At 40.5% G+C, this 22,496-nt stretch overlaps 1 protein-coding gene across 1 annotated transcript in view; it reads right to left on the reverse strand.

The window, feature by feature from the left end:
• Positions 1-22,496, reverse strand: part of LOC145535854 (putative MAGE domain-containing protein MAGEA13P) — a 73,096-nt gene that overhangs the window by 31,346 nt on the left and 19,254 nt on the right. The gene's annotated exons all lie outside the window — the stretch shown is intronic.

Below are 22,496 nucleotides of genomic sequence, written 5' to 3' on the forward strand. Positions count from 1 at the left end.
TAAGGACACTTCAAGGATGTGTTGATGTGGTTCATGAATTCCTGTTCATATTTGTGCTGGTTATTTTCTGTTTGTTCTTGCAGGGTCATTCTATACCTTTCTCTGCTCTACTTTGTACTCCTGGAGGCTCCAGGTACTACATCTCCTGGGTCTGTGGCTGGGGCTAGAATCAGATTCAGCCAGACGGAGGCACTAGCATAAGGTCAAAGGGTGCGAAGAGAAAGAAGTTGGGTAGGGTTTTGATTCCCCACCCCATATCCAGACTGGCCAGGTTTTTGGCAGTGGCTGTAGTCCTTTACAGGCTTCCCTGTCAATGCAGGAGATGATGCTGGTTCGATACTTGAGTTGGGAAGATCCCCTGGAGGAGGGCACGGCAACCCTCTCCAGTATTCTTACCTGGGGAATCCCATGGATAGAGGAGCCTGGTGGGCTACAGTCCACGGGGTTTCAAAGAGTTGGACATGACTGAGCAACTTAGCATGCGCGCACAGAGTCTTTTACAAGAGCCACAGTTCCCACGGAGGCGCCCTTCTCCCATTGCTACAGCTCTCACTCAGTTCTAGTACCACCACCTCCCTCCCTTGGCTCCTTCAATCCTAAGGAGTAACGAATTCCCTCTGTTCTCAGTATCCAGGCACTTTACCAACTTTGCTGGTTTCTCTTACCCTGCTTACTCTTTTGTAAAACCTTCCTGACTTATACCCTTTGAGTATGCCATCTATATTCTACTGGGACTCTGATACAGCAATGTTAAGAAATACAAGTAAAGACTCCGCTTATTTTAAAATTACTTTTGACTGTGTAGAGTGTTTTGGGCCAGGACACAACTCCAGGAGTAAACATAGAATAAAAACTTGTGTTTTACCATATAGCATAATTTCAGCCTTTTATTTTGTTGTTGTTGTTGTTCAGTTGCTAAGTTGTGTCTGGCTCCTTGTGATCCCATGGATGGCAGCATGCCAGGCTTCCCTTTCCTTCACTATCTCCCGGAGTTTGCTGAAACTCATGTCCATTGAATCAGTGATGCCATCCAACCATCTCATCCTCTGTTGGTGCCTTCTCTTCCTGCCCTCAATCTTTCCCAGCATTAGGGTCTCTTCCAATGAGTCAGCTCTTCGAATCAGCTGGCCAAAGTACTGGAGCTTCAGCTACAGCATCAGTTCTTCCAATGAATGTTCAGGGTTGATTTCCTTCAGGATTGACTGGTTTGATCACTTTGCAGTCCAAGGGACTCTCCAGAGGCTTCCCCAGCATCAAAATTCGAGAGCATCAGTTCTTTGGTGCTCAGCCTTCTCTATGGTCTGACCCTCACATCTGTATATGACTACTGGAAAAACCATAGCATTGACTATAAGGACCTTTGTTGGCAAAGTGATGTCTCTGCTTTTTAATACACTGTCTGAGCTATTTAAAATCCTAAAAGATGATGCTGTGAAAGTGCTGCACTCAATATGCCAGCAAATTTGGAAAACTCAGCAGTGGCCCCAGGACTGGAAAAGGTCAGTTTTCATTCCAATCCCAAAGAAAGGCAATGCCAAAGAATGCTCAAACTACCACACAATTGCACTCATCTTACATGCTAGAAAAGTAATGCTCAAAATTCTCCAAGCAAGGCTTCAACAGTACATGAACTGTGACCTTCCAGGTGTTCAAGCTGGATTTAGAAAAGGCAGAGGAACCAGAGATCAAATGGCCAACATCTGCTAGATCATCAAAAAAGTAAGGGAGTTCCAGAAAAACATCTACTTCTGCTTTATTGACTATGCCAAAGCCTTTGACTGTGTGGATCACAACACACTGGAAAATTCTTAAAGAGATGGGAATACCAGACCACCTTACCTGCCTCCTGAAAAATCTGTATGCAGGTCAAGAAGCAACAGTTAGAACTGGACATAGAAAAACAGACTGGTTCTAAATTGGGAAAGGAGTACGTCAAGGCTGTATATTATCACCCTCCTTATTTAACTTACATGCAGAGTACATCATAGGAAATGCTGGGCTGGATGAAGCACAAGCTGGAATCAAGATAGCCTGGAGAAATATCAATAACCTCAGATATGCAAATTACACCACCCTTATGGCAGAAAGCAAAGAGGAACTAAAGAGCCTCTTGATGAAAGTGAAAGAAGAGAGTGAAAAAGCTGGCTTGCAACTCAACATTCAATAAAGGAAGATCATGGCATCCGGTCCCATCACTTCATGACAAATAGATGGGAAATGATGGAAACAGTGACAGACTTTATTTTCCTAGGCTCCAACATCATTACAGATGGTGACTGCAGCTATGAAATTAAAAGATGCTTGCTCCTTGGAAGAAAAGCTATGACAAATCTAGACAGCATATTAAAAAACAGAAACAGTACTTTGCCAGCAATGGTCCATGTAGTCAAAGCTATTGTTTTTCCAGTAGTCATGTATGGATGTGAGAGTTGGACTATAAAGAAGGGTGAGTGCCAAAGAATTGATGGTTTTGAACTGTGGTGTTGGAGAAGACTCTTGAGAGTCCCTTGGACTGCAAGGAGATCAAACCAGTCAATCCCAAAGGAAATCAGTCCTGAATATTCATTGGAAGGACTGATGCTGAAGCTCCAATACTTTGGCCACCTAATCCAAAGAACTGAATCATTGGAAAAGGCCCTGAAGCTGGGAAAGATTAAAGGCAGGAAGAGAAGGGGATGACAGAGGATGAGATGGTTGGTTGGCATCACTGACTCAATGGACATGAGTTTAAGCAAGCTCTGGGAGTTGGTGATGGACAGAGAAGCCTGGCCTGCTGCAGTCCATGGGGTCGCAAAGGGGTGGACATGACTGAGTGACTGAACAGACTGACTAGGTTTGTCTTAGCTTTCTTTCCAAGGAACAAGTGTCTTTTAATTTCATGGCTGCAGTCATACTATCTGCAGTGATTTTGGAGCCCAAGGAAAGAAAATCTGTCACTGTTTCCGCTTTCCCCTTCTATCTGCCTTGAAGTTTTGGGACTGGATGTCATGATCTTAGTTTTTTTTTAATGTTGAGTTTTAAGTCTTTTATAAAAAGTTTTAAAACTCTAACTAGGAATGAGGCATGAGGATATGAATTATGTTTCTGGCAGGGTTTTGAGGTAATATTGGATAAATTTAGAAGAGAAATAGATTCCGTACTTATTGCTCTATCTGTGGGCTTTGTGATCTTAGACATGCAATTTGATTTCCTAATGCCTCTGACTTGTCTTAATGAAGTCAGCTAATGCTTTCCTTTAATTTTAATATAAATTAATTTTATTTCCTTCTTGCCTTTCTAATTTCTCCTCTATTGGCAAAAAGCTATAGCTGCTACATGTGGACAGCTTGGATCCCTAGAATCATTATTTAATAGGTTTAATAATAATATATAGCTACAGAATGTAATACTTATTACCAGAGATTCTGGTGCACATAGCCATGTTGTGGGAATGTTTGATTCCAAACAGACAGTTCAGGAGACATAATTTTAGTTTCAGCCCATTGGATAACTCTTTCTCTTTGCGATTGGTTGGTATCTTAGGAAAACCACCCAGAAGGCACTGGAACAAATGGAAAGAATTGTGTCCAGTTCATGCTTGCTCTTCTTGGCTCTTCATAAAACATCATGCCTTTCTCTCTTTGTACAGGAGTTCCTACCTTTGCCCAATAGATATGTTCATGGGGAGTTACATATGGAGAACAGTCCTTCTAAAACACACTATTGAAAGAATTCCTGATGTGAATATTTTTATAAAGAAACCATTTATAATTTATCTTCAAGAAAATTCAACATAAATTCCAATTTTATGTCTAAAATATGGCATGGTTGTAACATGTTTGCTTTTTCTGGGCATTCCTTAAAGTACTTGTGGAGTTGAGCTAGGGAAGCAACTTAACTCTTTGATAAGCATTTGTAACTTTGAGCTACTCTGTGAACTAAATTATTTGTCACCAGTGGGCTTTACATCGCTGTTCCATTAGGTTCTTCTGAAAACTTAGTACTGATCCTAAGCAAGGTAGGTAGGGCAGCCTACTTGACAACACTGCTGCTGGCATCTTTCTTTCTTGGTTTTCTTCTCTATTCCCCCAAATGTCTGCCCATAAAGACTTTTAGTTAAGCTCTTCAATGCTTAGACTTTTCTGATCAGTCTTTATGAGATCTTCATGAATGGAGATCTTTATCAGGCACTTGGGGGTGAAGCTGGGGGACCACTGAGCTTCCCACAGCATATCCTAACCCTGACAAGGCCATACCCTCTCCAGCCCATCTGGCTGAAATCTTCAGAGCAAAGATGCACAGAGAAGACCAAGGAAACTTTCCCTCCTGCTTCTTGTTCTGGCATATTAAATGTTCTGGTTTAAAAATTATTTATTTTAACCACCTATGTGCCCAGATTAATATAGAAGAACCTTTCAGAGCCCACAAGGCAGCAGTGGTTTATCTTTACCTATAGTCTGGAGAAAAGAAGTGTCACGTTTAGTCACCCTTCATTTTCTGGCCTTCTCAGGCTCATGTGTGTTTCTATGACTTAAGCCCTTGTACTCCAAGAAGCCAAGAAAAAATGAGGGCAAAGTGGAGGGGGAGTGAATACCATTTACTGAGCATCTATTATGTGCCAGACTCTTGTGTGAGGGGCTTTATATACAGTATTCTAGTTAAGCCCCATCCAGCCTTAGTAAATAGGTGCTATTACTGGTCCCATTTGACAAATGAGAAAACTGAGACCACATTTATTGAAGTCACAGAATACACATTCAATGGCAGATCTGGGATCTGAACTGGGCTCTAAAATCTGAAATTTTCATCAGACTGTGAGACAGCCCACTTTGTAAGGCACCCATCTCTCTGAGTTTCAGGAACATTTTGAACCAGGTCTTTGCGGCTAGACAACAGTATATCAAACTAAAAAGATGTTTGGTTATTACAGCCTAGCTCTCTGCCTCTTGGAAGGGCTGCAAATACACAATGAGGGAATACACAGGAATCATGAACCTCTAAGACCCTCCTATACTTGCTTATAGGAATGGATTTAATCTTCTATTTTAGAATGAGAACGCTTGCATTTTCATGCTACTTTTCTCATACTCACCCCTCAGATTGAACAGGTGAATGGCTGGGTTTGGCTTCATTCTCTACTGCACCCCTCCTAACACAACAACCATGAGCTGAACTGCAAAGGCAGCAGCAAACTAGTCATAGCCATGTGACCAGAGACACGAAATGCTTCCAAATCTCAAGGAACCAGGTAGTATGTGGTTCTCATCCAGGGGTCTCCTACTTTGGGTGGAGATGAGCAGTCATGAGAACTTCACTCAGCCAGAGAAAACAGAGGTGATGAGGGAGGCTGCTTACATGCCTCCTGAGGGTCCTAAACCTGCTGGGATCTATTAGTCTTTTTCACTTACATGTACACATTCCCCAAGTCTTATGTGGCTTATTTGTCAGCCCTTGAGGAGCTGGCAGCATTGGGCTGTCAAATGTGAAATAGGGCATTTCCCTTATGTACATTCCCTAGACCTCTCCAGTGAGTCTCTGGAAGAGGCTGTCCTATCTATGAGCAGCATATCTCAGGCAAAATCATGAGAGGAAGCTCTGTTTCAAAAATCGCCTGTAGATGTATGATAGCCTAAATGGGCACTAGACAATTAGAACAGATGCAAACAATAGGTAGGACCGTACAGGAATGTAATAGCTGGATGTCAGCCCTGTTGGAAGCCATTATTATATTACTCCTAGGATGAGTGACCAAGAGAGATGTATGACTAGGAGAGACTGAAGACAGGCTTTAGCAGACATCTAGTTAACTCTTTGCTTTCCATCATTAGGCAGGAACTTGAATTTTCATTTCTTCCAAGGCTCTGCTAAAAGCTGTCTTGGGGAAACTTTCATGGGGGTGGGCAGAACACTTAATGAAAGAAGGTGGAGCTTTTGGCTGATTCTCTATGTGTCTCTTGCCCTTATCACACTGCATTATTCCCTGGAAATGCTATTCACTGGCCACAGCTTCCATGTAAATTCTTGTTCTTTTCTATAAAGTCCTTAGCTGGTGTTTATGATTGTGTTTCTGGGAACAAGTGGTATGTGACTCCAAGTCTCAGTGAGGAAGGTTTACATGTCATTCAATCTGTTCTCCTGCTGCCAAAATTGAAATTACATGTGACAGGGCTTTGTCACTTGCCCTCATATTTTGCCGTGTCTTTCAGAGAGAGAGAGAGAGACCCCCATAGATCCCTGAGAGATAAAAAAGACACTTGATGCTTCCTCTCTTTCACTCTTCATCTGACACCGGATCCCTTTTTCTTGATTTCCTATGGCTAGTAACAGGGAACAGCAGGGCAATGCACTTCACAGGCAAAAGCTCTGATTCTCCTAGACTGGTACCATCTCTCCTCACCCCCAAAGATTTCTTGCTGACTCTGTGTTCTAAGTGGTCAAAGCAAACCAAGAAATAGTGTGAATCAAAGGAAGAGAAACCAGGTCTAAAGAAGGTGAAAACAGGAGCAGTGCAGGGGAAAGGGTAGATGGGTAGGAAAGTGGAGCTTTTCTCTCTTATTCTGGGAGTGTGGATGTGATTAGTGTTGAAAACTGAGAGATCCCTGTGACAGGGACTTGAGATTCCTATTTATTTTTTGCCTGTCTCTGGCCCCAACACTTTATCATTGTGAGGCCTTGTCAGAGCTCTGTTCCTTGTATCATTTACAATCTAATCTGTCGGCTGTGGGCTTCCCTGATGGCTCAGTGGCAAAAGAACTTGCCTGCCAATGCAGGAGATGTGAGTTCAATCCCTGGGTCGGGAAGATCACCTGGAGAAGGAAATAGCAATCCACTCCAGTATTCTTGCCTGGGAAATCCCAAGGACAGAGAAGCCTGGTGGGCTATAGTCCACCGAGTTGTAAAGAGTTGGACACGACTTAGCGACTAAACAACAATAACTGTCAGCTGAGAGGTCTTGAAGATTCAAATAGTTAATGTCATTCTCCAACTGTGAGTCAATAAAATTGAGTCCCCAAAACCAAAAGGTCTCACTAGTAAACCTTATTCATGCACATAACAATTGTTTTCCTAGTCCCTTTGAAAGGAATGGAAGTACAGCAGATGTAGTTCAGGAAAGATTAACCATAACTTTAATAATATGAACTGGACACATGATATTATCATTCAAAGCCTTAATATAATGAAACACCCTAATTGAGACTTCCCTTGGTATTTACCATGGGCCCATGTTGATCTATTGCTATAAGATTAGAAAGAATAAAAAATAACCAAAGTAAAAGGAATGCTATGACATGAAGAGGCCAATAGGAGGTCAAGACTCCGACCTCAGCAAATAACCTGGAGTTATCTTAGAACTATTCACAAATATTTACAGTTGCAAAAGAGACCTTTATATTATGTTTTTCACTGAAGGGCATTTTTAAAAGGGTTGACACAATTTTTTTATTTTCCCACATTTCCAGTTAATTTAATGCTGTAGCTATAACTGCTTCATCATCAACTTTTTGACCTGGATATGCCGTTCAATCATTCAATATCCAATATGCAATACATTGAGCACCTGTACTTTCTGTCTAGATCAGAATAGGCTGTTGATGAGTTTTCAGATAATTTCAAATATTTTTTCTCTCCTAACACCCAACCCCCTAACTCTATATCTAAGTAAGAAAATGAGGTTAGTGGTGATTTAGTGGCAGAGTCAAAATTAGAACTCAGATCTCCTAATTCCCAGGCAAGCTATGCCTCACGTTCCAATGTTCCTTGCCAAACAGGCTCCAAGAAGACCCGTAATCTTCCCTGCAAGGGGCCTACTTGACACCAGTTGGCAACTACCAACATACTTCCTATTTCGTAAGATGTTACCAAGGCTTCAGTGAGGTCTTTTAAAGAGAGACTTCATAATAGCTGGCAAAATTGCCAAAACAAACATGAGATCATTATCTTGACAACACATATGCTCTTGACTTTCCCTGTTAAAGTACTAATAAAAATCAACATAATAATTAAAATTTATACAAGCAGATATGGATAATAATTAGGCAGCATCAGTGACATAAGTAAATGAAATGTGCTTTTGATTGTAGAAAATATGTCTTTTGCCCATATACACAATAAGATCCCTATTTATAAAATATATTAAAATTGCATAGTTTCACCAAATGTTAATAGGAATCATAACTGAGTAGTAGGATTCCAGGTAAATTTCATCTTCCTTTTGTGCTTACATATTTTCCAAATGCTCTACAATGACAATGGGTTACTCTAGTGATTAGAAAAAGATTTGTACTTGCTTTGAGTTTTGACATAAATGCATATCATATACGTGATTGGGAGCCACTGAGAGATGTGTCCACCAGTAAGTGGTTCTCCCATAGAGTGACTATTCTCATTTTTTATATCATACTGCTGCTGTGCTGCTGCTAAGGCACTTCAGTTGTGTTCGACTCTGTGCGACCCCATAGATGGCAGCCCACCTGGCTCCTCCGTTCCTGGGATTCTCCAAGCAAGAATACTGGAGTAGGTTGCCATTTCCTTCTCCAATGCATGCATGCATGCTAAGTCGCTTTAGTCATGTCCGACTCTGTGAGACGCTATGGACAGCAGCCCACCAGGCTCTGCCATCCACAGGATTCTCCAGGCAAGAATACTGGAGTGGGTTGCCATTTCCTTCTCCATTATGTCATAAAAATGAGGCATATTTATGTACTAGTACTTCAACTTTAAAGTTATATAATTTATTTTTACTCTTCTTGCACACATGTGGCCTGATTTTAGGTCATCTCTCCTGTCACTTGTGTTTAGGTCCTATGTTTCAAAGAAGTTACGTTAACTACATTGACCTAATAAGTGTATACACATCGATTGTTTTTAGGAACTGCCTAGTTAGATGAATGTCTTTACAAGGAACTACTTAATCATTTTATTTTTCATGCATCTATTAAGTTGGCACCATGGTCCAAATGGAAACCATTTTGCTATGCTTCAGCGTTAATCTAGTTTTAATGAGTCTCTGGAGGTCTCTGGATGGATTTTTGCTGCCAAATACCATTCAGCCTAACACTGCAAGTGAAGCATCGAACTCAGGGTATTTTGTCTGCCAATAGATTTCTGCTTGGAGTAGCATCCTATGCATTTGGAAGATTCTCAAATGACAAATTTCTAATACTTTACCACAAGACCACCCAGATGAATTCAATGTGGTGGCCTTGGTTCTAATAAGTTGCATATAATTATCTTCACATAACTATGGTGCTACAAAAATATTCCATATCTACATTTAACAAAAATGAAATAAGAGAATAAGTGAAATAAGTTAATTGACTCAATGGTTTTGATCTCTAGTTAACAGCTATTTAAGGTCTTCCCTGGTAGCTCAGCCTGTAAAGAATTCGCCTGCAATGCAGGAGACCCCAGTTCAATTCCTGGGTTGGGAATATCCCCTGGAGAAGGGATAGGCTACCCACTCCAGTACTCCTGGGTTTCCCTGGTGGCTCAGATGGTAAAGAATCTGCCTGCAATGTGGGAGACCTAGGTTCGATCCCTGGGTTGAGAAGATCCCCTGGCGAAGGGAATGGCAACCCACTCCAGTATTCTTGCCTGGAGAATTCCATGAACAGAGGAGCCTGGAGGGCTACAGTCCATGGGATCACAAAGAGTCGGAAACGACTGAGTGACTCACTTTCACTTTTAACAGCTATTTACGTATTTGTATACTATAAAGCAATTAAACGGTATTTGTGTGATATTTGTGTGGACAATGATGGGGGGATTGATACTATAATCTTTGCCTTCAAGTTGCTCACAAAGAGGTTGGAAGAGACAAGAAACACCCCCCTCTGCCCCAATGTCTAGTAAACATGTACACAAGAAATGGGTGAATGCATTTAAATGGGAGTGACAGGAATAAAAGGGAGCCATTCTTCACACTGTCACTACATAGAAGAATGAGGGAAGTCAGTTCAGCTTTTGCAGTGGTCCGTGTCTGACATGATAAAGGCTTGGATTAGGGTGGGAAAAGTGGGAAATAGAGACATAAGAGTTCCAGAACATTATAATGAAGAGCAAACAACTGGTTTAGTGATTAATTGATCCTGAGAAGAAAGTGGAGGTTATCAGAAACGACTCAACTTTCAAGCCTGGGTGACCTAAAGGAGAAAGAGCCTCTTCGTCAGAAAGAGGAAAATGAAGAAGTAGCTTTGTCATGGAGTAAGGTGATGAGATAGGTAATGTTGACTTTTGTCAACTGACATATCAAAGGTATTCTATAAAAACTGTGCAAGTGGACTTCTATGTGGCATTTGACAAAGCCTTTATTCTTATCCCATGCATAAGAGGGATAAATAGGGACCAGACAATTGTATTGATACATATTAGATTAAGTTATCTGTGTCCTAATTAATAGATCAATATTAATGCATCTCTAATGAGTCTCTATTGTATGCCTTGTCCTAGTAATCATTTATATTAATGAATTAAATGAGAACACAGTTGACATTCTTATCCAACTATTAGTAAATACAAAGCAGTAGGGATAATGGCTTATGAAAAATAGATCTTGCCCATCTCTGTAATCTCTTGGTTTTGGATTTTGATTTTAACAAGACAAAATTTAGGATGGTTGGATGGCATCACCGACTTGGACATGAGTTTGAGCAAGCTGCGGGAGTTGGTGATGGACAGGGAAGCCTGGCGTGCTGCAGTCCATGGGGTCGCAAAGAGTCAGACATGACTGAGCGACTGAACTGAACTGAACTGAACTGAACTGAAAAGTACAGTAGAGCATTTTGGGGTGAAATCCTAAAAAAGTGAGGAACAAGTCAAAAAGACTTACTGTCTTCATCAGTAGGTTCCATGAACCAATAGCATTATGAGGCTGTATTAGTAGATGTTCAATATAAACTAGGCAATAGGCTTGCTCCATTTTGCACAAGTCAAAAGGACCTGAAAAATTGACCCTGTTCTTGCTTTGAAATTTTAAAGACTCTAGGCTGGGATGTGTTCAGAGAGGAAGTACCAGGATGGTGAACCAACCCCAAACCTCAACATCCTCCAGCATTTAAAGCATCAAGAGAACCCTGTATGTGAGACATCAAAAGAGACACAGATAAATAGAACAGTATTATGGACTCTATGGGAGAGGGTGAGGGTGGGATGATATGGGAGAATGGCATTGAAGCATGTAAATTACCATATGTGAAATGAATCACCAGTCCAAGTTCAACACATGATGCAGGGTGCTCAGGGCTGGTGCACTGGGATGACCCAGAGGGATGGGATGGGGAGGGAGGTGGAAGGGAGGTTCTGGAAGGGGAAAACATGTACACCCATGGTGGATTCATGTCAATGTATGGCAAAACAAATACAATATTGTAAAGTTAAAAAATAGAAAATAAACTAATTAAAAATAAATAAATAAATAATTTTAAAAAATTTTAAAAAAAAGCATCAAGAGATCTTTAGTTTCAGGAAAGTTCAGAGAGGAAATATGAAAAATATTGCAAATTGGCTCACTCAATACCTCTTCTAATCTCCCTCTACCATAGTTTCCCATACTAAGAGTCTTATAATCACAAAACCACATTTCCTAGATTCCCCTGAATCAAAGTTTCTGTGTGTGATCTTGGCTTCACCAACCAGACGTACTTGCCTCTTAAATTTGAGAGAGAGGTGCTGACTATGAATAAATAAGTAGAATCTTTGAGGGAAACTGTGGCAGAGGTTCTACTCTTTGTTGTCCAAAATCATAGGTGCTGAGTGATAGGTAGCGGTATTCACAGAACTTTTGCTGGAACAGACCCACAGTGGGGTTGGGCCTTCAACTTGGCTGTGCAATATTCAAGGTTGAGTTCCTTGCACTTCTAAGACATTCTGTAAGTTATCTAGCAACCTGTAAAAAAAAAAGTGTTTCTTGCTTAAGCTAGCTAGAGTGGATTCTATTACCTATGAGAGTAAGAACTCTGACTGATATAGGCGTATCAGACCAATGGATTGGTGCTATGAGAATAATGATTTCATCAAAGCTGACCAATGATGGAATGAACATGCTTCAGAAGGATCATTAGTTGTGCTCAATTATGATGGAACAGTCACTTGGTGGGGACAAAAGCATCAAGATTTGCTTAGATGAGACAACTAGGAAGTCTCCTGTTGATGACCTGAGATTGTATTGGTATACAAAGAAAGTATTCGATTATCTGATCAAAAGTATTCTCACTTTGATGTGAATGGCACATAGACTTTAACCTCTGCTGAGTCATATAAAAGGGCTATTTAATTCATATTAATGCCATTATGAAATTAGACAGCAAAGATGCTTGAAAAGAGTACTTTTCATTACTTTGTATGTACTCTGGATAGTCCACTGACCACCTCACTTCATTTCTTCACGGTTTCAAGTAGACGAGTCTAACATTCAGACAAATATTCATAATGTATTGGCTTGGTCAAAAAATTCAATCAGGTTTTTCTGTGCTCTCTTAGGAAAAAAACCTAACAAATTTTTTGGCCAATCCAATATTTAATTACTCATTATTCGTGCAAAAATGGAAAGGAAATAAAAGCACTTAGGACGTAAAATATTACTATATATTGGGACTCATCTGACTTGAATCAATCTTTCGAGGCCGTATTAATAAATAACTGATGCTCTCCATTGAAATCCATTGTGCATTTCTTTCAGTTCAGTTCAGTCGCTCAGTCGTGTCCAACTCTTTGCAATCCCATGAACCGCAGCATGCCAAGCCTCCCTGTCCATCACCAACTCCTGGAGCTCACCCAAACTCATGTCCATTGAGTCGGTGATGCCATCCAACCATCTCATCCTCTGTCGTCCCCTTCTCCTCCTGCCCTCAATCTTTCCCAGCATCAGGGTCTTTTCTAATGAGTCAGAACTTCGCATCAGGTGACCAAAGTCCTGGAGTTTCAGCTTCAACATCAGTCCTTCCAATGAACACCCAGGACTGATCTCCTTTAGGAGGACTGGTTGGATCTCCTTGCAGTCCAAGGGACTCTCAAGAGTCTTCTCCACACCACAGTTCAAAAGCATCAATTCTTTGGCGCTCAGCTTTCTTTATAGTCCAACTGTCACATCCACACATGATCACTGGAAAAACCATAGCCTTGACTAAACGGACTTTTGTTGACAAAGTAATGTCTCTGCTTTTCAATATGCTGTATAGGTTGGTCATAACTTTCCTTCCAAGGAGTAAGCGTCTTTTAATTTCATGGCTTCAGTCACCATCTGCAGTGATTTTGGAGCACAGAAAAATAAAGTATGACACTGTTTCCACTGTTTACCTATGTATTTGCCATATAGTGATGGGACCGGATGCCATGATCTTAGTTTTCTGAATGTTGAGCTTTTTCACTCTCCTCTTTCACTTTCATCAAGAGGCTCTTTAGTTCTTCTTCACTCTCTGCCATAAGGGTGGTGTCATCTGCATATCTGAGGTTATTGATATTTCTCCCGGCAATCTTGATTCCAGCTTGTGCTTCTTCCAGCCCAGTGTTTCTCATGATGTACACTGCATATAACTTAAATAAGCAGGGTGACAATATACAACCTTGACGTACTCCTTTTCCTATTTGGAACCAGTCTGTTGTTCCATGTCCAGTTCTAACTGTTGCTTCCTGACCTGCATACAGGTTTCTCAAGAGGCAGGTCAGGTGGTCTGGTATTCCCATCTGTTGCATAATTTTCCACAGTTTATTGTGATCCACACAGTCAAAGGCTTTGGCATAGTCAATAAAGCAGAAATAGATGTTTTTCTGGAACTCTCTTGCTTTTTCAATGATCCAGCGGATGTTGGCTATTTGATTTCTGGTTCCTCTGCCTTTTCTAAAACCAGCTTGAACATCTGGAAGTTCACGGTTCACATATTGCCAAAGCCTGGCTTGGAGAATTTTGAGCATTACTTTACCAGCATGTGAGATGAGTGCATTTGTGCAGTAGTTTGAACATTTTTTGGGACTGGAATGAAAACTAACCGTTTCCAGTCCTGTGACCACTGCTGAGTTTTCCAAATTTACTGGCATATTGAGTGCAGCACTTTCACAGCATCATCTTTGAGGATTTGAAATAGCTCAACTGGAATTCCATCACCTCCACTAGCTTTGTTCATAGTGATGGTTCCTAAGGCCCACTTGACTTCACATTCAAGGATATCTGGCTCTAGGTGAGTGATCACACCATCGTGATTATCTGGGTCGTGAAGGTCTGTTTTGTACAGTTCTTCTGTGTATTCTTGCCACCTCTTCTTAATATATTCTGCTTTTCTTAGGTCCATACCATTTCTGTCCTTTATTGCGCTCATCTTTGCATGAAATATTCCCTTGGTGTCTCTAATTTTCTTGAAGAGATCTCTAGTCTTTCCCATTCTATTGTTTTCCTTTATTTCTTTGCATTGATCGCTGAGGAAGGCTTTCTTATCTCTCCGTGCTTTTCTTTGGAACTCTGCATTCAGATGCTTATATCTTTCCTTTTCTCCTTTGCTTTTCACTTCTCTTCTTTTCACAGCTATTTGTAAGGCCTCCTCAGACAACCATTTTGCCTTTTTGCATTTCTTTTTCTTGGGGATGGTCTTGATCCGTGTCTCCTATACAATGTCATGATCCTCCATCCATAGTTCATCAGGCACTTTGTCTATCAGATCTAGTCCCTTAAATCTATTTCTCACTTCCACTGTATAATCATAAGGGATTTGATTTAGGTCATACCTGAATGGTCTAGTGGTTTTCTCTACTTTCTTCAATTTCAGTCTGAATTTGGCAATAAGGAGTTCATGATCTGAGCCACAGTGAGCTCCCAGTCTTATTTTTGCTGACTATATAGAGCTTCTCCATCTTTGGCTGCAAAGAATATAATCAATCTGATTTCGGTGTTGACCATCTGGTGATGTCCATTTGTAGAGTCTTCTCTTGTGTTGTTGGAAGAGGATGTTTGCTATGACCAGTGTGTTCTCTTGGCAAAACTATCAGCCTTTGCCCTGCTTCACTCTGTACTCCAAGACCAAATTTGCCTGTTACTCCTGGTGTTTCCTGACTTCCTACTTTTGCATTCCAGTTCCCTATAATGAAAAGGACATCTTTTTGGAGTGTTAGTTCTAATAGGTCTTGTAGGTGTTCATAGAACCGTTCACCTTCAGCTTCTTCAGTGTTACTGGTTGGGGCATAGACTTGGATTACCGTGATATTGAATGGTTTGCCTTGGAAACGAACAGAGATCATTCTGTCATTTTTGAGATTGCATCCAAGTACTGCATTTTGGACTCTTTTGTTGACTATGATGGCTACTCCATTTCTTCTAAGGGATTCCTGCCCACAGTAGTATATATAATGGTCATCTGCATTAAATTCACCAATTTCAGTCCATTTTAGTTCGCTGATTACTAAAATGTCAGCGTTCACTCTTGCCATCTCCTATTTGACCACTTCCAATTTGCCTTGATTCATGGACCTGACATTCCAGGTTCCTATGCAATATTGCTCTTTACAGTATCAGACCTTACTTCTACCACCAGTCACATGCACAACTGAGTGTTGTTTTTGCTTTGGCTCCATCCCATCATTCTTTCTGGAGTTATTTCTCCACTGATCTCTGGTAGCATATTGGGCACCTACCGACCTGGGGAGTTCCTCTTTCAGTGTCCTATCTTTTTGCCTTTTCATACTGTTCATGGGGTTCTCAAGGCAAGAATACTGAAGTGGTTTGCCATTCCCTTCTCCAGTGGACCACATTCTGTCAGACCTTTCCACCATGACCCATCCATCTTGGGTGGCCCCACACGGCATGGCTTAGTTTCATTGAGTTAGTCATGGCTGTGGTCCTTTACCTCTTTGCAGTCCTTTGTGTTTCTTTATCTCTCTCCAATCTTTACTTGTAAAAATCTCACCTCCTCTTTGGGCTTTCATAAATGCCATCTCATGAAGATTTTCTTAAACACTGCAAACTCATTTCATCCTCAAAATCTTTATATTTGCTGTTCCCTCTGACTGGAATGCTTTTCCCTAAGACACAGGCATGGATAACTCCCCTTCATTCAGGTGTCAGCTCAGTGCCATTCTGTAATAAGAAAGGCCTCTCCACTCTAACTTAAATAGCAACTCTAGTGGGTGAAGAATCCGCCTACAATGCAGGAGACGCAGACTGATGCAGGTTCTATCTCTGGGTTGGGAAGATCCCCTGGAGGAGGAAATGGAAACCCACTCCAGTATTCTTGCCTGGAAAATCCCATGGACAGAGAAGCCTGGTCGGCTACAGTTCATGGGGTCGCAAGAGTCGGACACAACTAAGCATGTGTGCAGAAACAGCAGTGGTAGTCTCTCCTGCTACTCCATTTAAATTTTAAATCTTACTTGTCGCTATCTAAATTACTATCAGGACCTAAAACCACCCTATTTACTTGTTTTCATGTTTGGTGTCTGTCTCCCTCATTAGAAAGTAAATTCCAATAGGCTAGGGAATTCATTTATTTTTTACTACTCTATCTCAGAATGTAAAATAGTGGTTGACCTCTAGTAGAGCTTCATAAATATTTGCTGAAGGAAAGAAGGAAAAAATGGATATTCTCTCATTGGGATGTCATTTTCCCCTTCTCTGAATCCTGCTGCATTGTGCTTATCATTTTTAAGATAAGAGCATTAATATTCTGCCTTCCATATGACAATAATTACTATGCCTTACTTACTTTTGATTTCTTCTGATTTGTACCATCTAATATAGGGTCAATATATGCCAAATTGGACATGGTCAACAACTCTTGATAAGTTCTTTATCCTACCTATATATGAATAGGAGATAAACCAGCATTTCAAATATGAAGATATGTATATGACTATCTGTGGTTTGAACAGAACTGCAAACCAAAGAGTATCAAATATAATGGGGGATATAAATCATATAAGAAGTAAGCAAATACACATCTTCCTTAACTCATGATGGAATTATGTCCTGATAACCCATTGTAAATTGTAAATATCATAAATTGAAAATGCATTTAATACACCTAGCCTACTGAACTCTATAGCTTAGCATAGCCTACTTTAAACATGCTCAGAACACTTACATTGGCCTGCAGTTGGGCAAAATCATCTAACACAAAGTCTATTTTATAATGAAGTGTTATATATCTCATGCAACTTATTGAATACTGTACTGAAAGTGGAAAACAGAATGGTTGTGTGGGTACAGAATGGCTATATGAGTTGAGATCACGTGGCTGACCAGAAGCTGCAGTGGGGGCCCCTGCCCAGAATCATGAAAGAGTATGGGACCACCCAGTGCTAGCCTGGGAAAAGATCAAAATCCAAAGCATAATTTCTACTAAATGTGTTTTACTTTTGCACCATCATAATGTTGAACCATTGTAAACCAGGGACTGTCTGTAGACCCATATATTTAACAGTTCTTATTAAAGGTCGGTGTGATGGTTAAATTTATGTGTCAACTTGGAGGATGATTTTGGATGAGATTAACATTTAAATCAGTGAATTTTGGGTAAAGCCAATTGCCCTCCATAATGTTGGTGGGCCTCATCTAGTCATTTCAAGGTGTGAGTAGTACAAAAAGACCAGCCTTCTTGAGCAGGAGGGAATATTCCCACAGAGTGCCTTTGGACTGGAACTGCACCATCAGCTCTCCTAGGTCTCGAGACTGCTGGCCCACACTGCAGATTTAGACTTGCAAGCCTCCATAACCATGCAAGCAATCCTTTAAAATCAATCTCTTTCTGTGTGTATATACACGCACACAAACATCTTACTGGTTCTCTGGAGTACCCTAGTGAATACAGAAGGCATTTAATTTATTTGCTCCACTCATTTCATTGGTGGCCAAATTCACTCTTTTGGCTCAAGATTTCTTGTTTTCCTGTGAAAATGAGAATGTCCCTGGAGGAGCAAATACCTGAAGTCTTACTAGGCATTTATATTTCTGCAAATGACTCTCAAATCTATAATTCTTTAGAACAAGTTTTGACAAGAGAAGGGAAGCAAAGGAGAAACAAGGTTGACACAGAGTGATCCTCCAAGTCTTGGCACTATTTGTTAAATGGAGTTTGATAAAATATTGGCTGTAACCTGATTTAATCTATGAAAGAGGTTTTAGATATATTGTGCTTTACATTCAAAATGCTTAAAACTACAATTTCATCATTTGGATCTAGTCACAGCTAATACTTATACTAATTGACCAAACCATTACAGTTACTGCTTCCCAGAATAATGTAGTCTTTACACCCCAGAGAAAAGCCTAAGGACATCCAGGAAGAAGTCTTAGGCCATCAGAGTGATGGAACATTTATCAGGCTTTCACAGCGCACTAGACTGGCTGGGACGCTCAGGAGACATACGCTTTGCTTATAAACACAGCCTTATTTGAAAGGAAAATGGCAGAACTCTGCTAAATCACTCTGTATTAAAGAAGCAAATAAAAAATTTAGTTCAGCTGATTGAATTCTATGAAGCTTGTCAATTTGAAGGGGGTATGTCCCTTGAGAGGAAAAAGTCTATCTGGCCTCATTCTGTAATGAGCAGGCTAAATGGGATCTTCTACTATGATGTAGTATGAAATATTTGCTCTCCCAAATCTAGACACCTTTGACTGCCTAAAGCCCCTAACTGTGGCAGCCCACCTCATTCACGCTTCATGGTTCCCTCATCTTCCCCGGCTCCCACAATGAACATCTTTGCTTCCTGCTGCTAGAATTGAAATTTGCTTTTTTAGGGGCAGATAATATGTGCATAAATTTAGAGTCAGGACAATTTAAATTTTCATCGAGGTTTTCTCCTCACTGTCTGTGAGCTCACAATCTGCCCTCCAATCCATTTACCTCTCACCATCTCTCTTGCCACCACTCTGCACCTCATCCTCATCTCTCCTGTGAGCCACTGAAATATTCTAACTGGTCTTTTGGTCTCCGCTTTTAATTCTATGAAATTCTTTCTTCACAAAACAGCCAGCTACTGTCTTTTAAAATTTAAATCAGATCTTGATCAGTTCAGTTCAGTCGCTCAGTCGTGTCCGACTCTTTGCGACCCCATGGACTGCAGCACGCCAGGCCTCCCTGTCCATCAACAACTCCCACAGCTTGCTCAAACTCATGTTCATCAAGTCGGTGATGCCATCCAACCATCTCATCCTCTGTCATCCCCTTCTCCTCCTGCCTTCAATGGGGACCACTTGCTCTCCCCATTCTCCAATTCTAACTCAAATTCACATTCACTTCCTCTATTTTCAAAGTCATTCTCTCCTTAGAGTTATTGCTATTCTTACTTCCTGAATAAACTCTGTCATGAAATCTTACACAGGGCAGCTGTTTTCCTCTTGTTTATTCTCCGCCCCAGTGTTTTCTTCTCAGAATGGCCTTTCTACATGCCAGTCAAAAGCAACTAAGTATCCACCACTGACTTTCACATAACCTTGTCTATTTTATTTGGCTGCACTGTGTGGCTTATGAGATCTCAGTTCCTTGACCAGAAATTGAACCAGGGCCCTCGGCAGTGAGAACTCGGAGTCTTAGCCATTGGACTGCCAGAGATTTCCCTCTACTGTTCTTGTATAACTTGTAACGAAGTGAAATTTCTATTTGCTGTGTCTCTTGCTTCAGGAATGAAAGCTCTTTGTGAGGAGATACCAAAACTGTTTGCTCACTGCTGTATCTCCAAGGCCTTGAAGGGCATCTGGTATACAGTATGTACTCAGTAAATAACTGCTTCAGTTCAGTTCAGTCACTCAGTTCAGTTCAGTTCAGTTCAGTGGCTCAGTCGTGTCCGACTCTTTGCGACCCCATGAATCGCAGCACACCAGGCCTCCCTGTCCATCACCAACTCCCAGAGTTCACACAAACCCATGTCCATCGAGTCAGTGATGCCATCCAACCATCTCATCCTCTGTCGTCCCCTTCTCCTCCTGCCCCCAATCCTTCCCAGCATTAGGGTCTTTTCCAATGAGTCAACTCTTCGCATGAGGTGGCCAAAGTATTGGAGTTTCAGCTTCAACATCAGTCCTTCCAATGAACACCCAGGATTGATCTCCTTTAGGATGGACTGGTTGGATCTCCTTGCAGTCCAAGGGACTCTCAAGAGTCTTCTCCAACACCACAGTTCAAAAACATCAATTCTTTGGTGCTCAGCTTTCTTCACCGTCCAACTCTCACATCCATACATGACCACTGGAAAAACCATACCCTTGACTAGATGGACCTTTGTTGGCAAAGTAATGTCTCTGCTTTTAAATATGCTATCTAGGTTGGTCATAACCTTCCTTCCAAGGAGCAAGCGTCTTTTAATTTCATGGCTGCAATCACCATCAGCAGTGATTTTGGAGCCCAATAAAATAAAGTCTGACACTGTTTCCACTGTTTCCCCATCTATTTCCCATTAGGTGATGGGACCAGACGCCATGATCTTAGTTTTCTGAACATTGAGTTTTAAGCCAACTTTTTCACTCTCCTCTTTCACTTTCATCAAGAGGCTCTTTAGTAAATGAAAAAATAAATGATCTTCAGTAAGTGGTTAAGAGCTTAGGCCCTTAGAAACAGACTGCCAGGATTTGAATCCTGGTTCACTGCTTCTCTGGTGGCTCAGACGGTAAAGAACCCACCTGCCAATGCAGGAGACCTGGGTTTGACCCCTGGGTTGGGAAGATCCTGTGGAGAAGGGAATGGCTACTCACTCCAGTATTCTGGCCTAGAAAATTCCATGGACAGAGAAGCCTGGAGGGCTACAGTCCATGGGGTTGCAAAGAGTTGGACACCACTGAGCGGCTTTCTTTTTTTTCACTGCTCACCAGTCCAGTGCCCTTGGGCAAGGTGCTTACCTTTCCCATGACTTGGCTTTATCATCTTTAAAAATGGTAATATAAATAGAAGCTACTGTGTAAGGCTGATGGGATAATCAAGTGACTTAATATACATAAAGTACTTAAAACACTGGCTCATAGTATGTGGTATATAAGGGTTTCATCATCAATATCATTATTATTGCTGCTACTACTATTACTACTACTACTATAACCAACTAAATCATATGGTTCTGATGAAAATCAAATAAGTTAAAGGAGGTGGAAATAATTCCCCAACTATAATTTCTAAAGTATACTTATTTTTAACAAAATATAGAGCACTATAGATATCTTAGAAATTGCTACTTCAATTTATCATTGGATTAATCTGTTGACCCTTAGGTTGTTTACATTTTAAAAGAGATTGCCAATCCAAATGGGCAAATAATAAGCAGTGAGGGATATGTGGCAGAAATAATTCTGGACAGAAGAAAATATCATTCTTCACATTATACCACTGGTGATATCTGAGTTAAATAAGGCCACTTCTTAATATTGGCCCAATTGCTTTCTTTAGAACATAAATTCACGACATTATAGAGATGTAATACATAGAAATATTTTAATGGAGAAATAGCTATTGCACAATAAAAGACATGAACATATGTTTTAGGTATCTGAGCATTGTTTCTAAATATGATTCATTATAAAGTCTCATATTCATGAGTCTGTTATTTACAGACACTGACTAACATAGTGATAGAGACAGAACTTTATAACTATTACACCAGAAAGGACTTCTTTTGTACTGTGACTTATAAAAATATGTCTCGTGCAGTGGGGAAATTCTGGTGGACTACAGATTACTTCTCATTATGGCTCAATATGACTAAATTCACTCAGTATAACTAAAGACAGAATGTTATTTCCCTGGTGCTGTATGACAAAGGACAATTTTCAAGATATATATGTATGTATACCGGTAGCATCGTGTGGCATGTGGGACCTTAGTTCCCCCACCAGGGATCAAGCCAGCACCCCCTGGATTGGAAGGCAGATTCTTAAACACTGGACCACCGGGGAAGTCCCAAGAGTGTATTTTTAAGTAGATTAGTAATATAGGAAGAGCTGCAATTTTTGAGTCACAAGTCCACTATAATTTGGCAGTTTCATCATAGCTAAGATCATTTGCTGTGTTTGATGGAAACATAATACACTATTTTGGGTGTTCTTATCCCATCTAATAACATTTGGGAGTCAGTAGCTATAGAAATTGGGGTCGAATGTTCTGTGATGTAATGTTTGTTCACATATTTCTGGACTTAATTTGACTTGAGTCTGAGAGGAAAGTTAAAATCTTCCAGCTTTAGTCATTTCCAGTTTTACTTAATATTTTGAGTTTCACTGTTTAAAAAAAATGTGCACTGTCAAATGCTGAAGTGGACAACACTAGATCCATATATAAAGAAAAACTTTCAATACCTTTGGACCATGAAATTTGTGCACCTTATTTTATGTCCTTGGATATATTCTAGTATCTCCTAGCTTATAGTCTATGGGAACTTGAATAGAATTTGTATTCTACTGTTGTGTGAAAATTATACAAATCTTAATTATGTTGAATTGGTTCATAGTGCTTTTCAGGTCCACTATATCCTTCTACTTCTCTGTATATTCATCCTATTAAGTTTTGAGAGCTTGATATTGAAACTCCAACTAAAAATATTAATTAATATACTTG

This window comes from Giraffa tippelskirchi, chromosome X (genome assembly GCF_054371585.1).
Source record: "Giraffa tippelskirchi isolate mGirTip1 chromosome X, T2T-mGirTip1v1.2.pri, whole genome shotgun sequence".
Lineage (NCBI taxonomy): Eukaryota > Metazoa > Chordata > Mammalia > Artiodactyla > Giraffidae > Giraffa > Giraffa tippelskirchi.